This window comes from Hipposideros armiger, unplaced genomic scaffold, assembly GCF_001890085.2.
Source record: "Hipposideros armiger isolate ML-2016 unplaced genomic scaffold, ASM189008v1 scaffold_35, whole genome shotgun sequence".
Taxonomy (NCBI): domain Eukaryota; kingdom Metazoa; phylum Chordata; class Mammalia; order Chiroptera; family Hipposideridae; genus Hipposideros; species Hipposideros armiger.
The window spans coordinates 5,646,700-5,648,577 of record NW_017731385.1 but is presented as its reverse complement, the minus strand read 5'-3'; positions in this window follow the sequence as shown (position 1 = coordinate 5,648,577).

Below are 1,878 nucleotides of genomic sequence, written 5' to 3'. Positions count from 1 at the left end.
CTTTGCAGAGAGGCCTCGGCGAGCCTTGTTGTTGGCATCTAGTCACTGACTGGGCAGGTGGCCTCCATCGAAGCAAAGAACTGCCCACACAGGGCCGGCCCAGGGCTCTGCAGCCAGGGTCCTCCCCAGCCCATCTGAGCTCCACTTTGGGGGCCTGTTCAGCCTGTAGTTGGCAGAGATGTGGAAGGCTGGCAGCGGACGGGAGCACAGTGGAGACCCAGTCACTGGGGGCTGGACTGGGAAAAGACGGCAGGGACAGCCCAGGCCCACACATGGACCTGAGCAGCGACAGCCACCTTTGTGTACACAGCCTGACGGTCGGTAGTTTGGGCCTTGCTGACCACACAGTCTGTGTCATGGCTACTCAACTCCACCACGGTGAAAGCAGATAGACAGTACACAGATCAACGAGTGTGACTGTGTTCCGATCACACTTCAACTTCGGGGTGTGGCCCAAGGGCCGTGGTACACAGCCCCTCCTCTGAAGTCACAGTGCTCTGAGAGACAGCCCTGGGTCCTAGCTCTGTGGCAGGATTGGAAGGCCACCTGCTGCCCCAGGGGAGAGGCGGGTATCACCACAGAGAGAGCAGCAGCAGCCCCCAGGTCAGCTCCGCCATCAGATTTGTCACATCACTGGGTGGAGCCTGGCCTGAGCCCCAAGAGTGGGTGCCGACACCACTCAGGGAGCCACCTGTGGGGTGGGTGCCACGTGCCCAGGAGGGCTCACAGGTGGGCCACAGGATGTCTCAGAGACCAGGGCCTGCTCCTGCCAGCTGGCGTGACCATCTCCGCCCTCCCAGGGCATCAGTGCAGTCCGACGGGAGGAAGAGCGTGCCAAAGTGTGGCCAGGGTCTCAGGCCATCATGGGAGACACAGCTGCAGTGGGGGATGGGCACAGGTCAGGGGGGTAGGAGGCCTTCAGGAAGGAGGCCTGGAGTGGTTAGGCCTCTTCACCAAGCAGCAACAGGAACTCGTGTCCCCACACAGGTGTGACGAGAACTGCTTGAGCTGTGAAGGCTCCAGCAGGAACTGCAGCCGATGTAAGACGGGCTTCACGCAGCTGGGGACTTCGTGCATCAGCAACCACACCTGCAGCAACGGTGAGCGCGGCTGGGTGATGGACGGGCAGGGCACTGAGTTACCTTCAGGGCTGACATTGACCACAGAGGCATCCCGGCCAGCAGCCCAGCTACTGCTGATCTGTTTGTTCAGAGTGACTCTTAAAAATGATTTTGTTCTTGTACCATTCCCACCCTCATGCCATAAGCCCCAGGCAGCCTGTGTATGGTGACTTCCATTAGGTGAGGCCCGACTTTGGAGGTCAAAGTCAGGAGGCCTGAAGTCAGCCTCCCAGAGCCCACAGCCCTGGCCCACATGACCCACAAGGAGGATCCACATCTGTGCCATGAGAGAGCCTGGTTCTCTGGGTGAAAACAGAAAGAGGAGACCATAGACCAGTCTGGGGAGTCCAGGCAAAAGGAAAGGTTGGCAGAGCACGCGGCCTGGAGAGCTGGTACAGAAGCCACGGCAGGGAAGGGAACCTCCGAGGCACAGAAGCCACAGAAGGAGCAGACGACTGGCTCTGGCACCATGACCTGGCATAGAGCTGGCCCTGGCCCTGGCCTGGCCGAGTCTCAGGCCTGCAGAGAAAGACCTCGGCATACCCTGCAGACCATGAGATGGCCTTCTTGCCTTGGTGTTTGGTTATTTTTCTAGTTTGAAGAATTGTGCCCGTTATCCGTCTTTAAGAAGTCACCTATGTAGGTTATGCATCTAGCCCAGGAAAGTGCAGTGGTCACATGAATGGCAACACATTCTCAAAAGCCAGCGGCCAAGGGGTGGGGCTGACCTCCATGGCTCCTCCCCTACCGCTGGGCT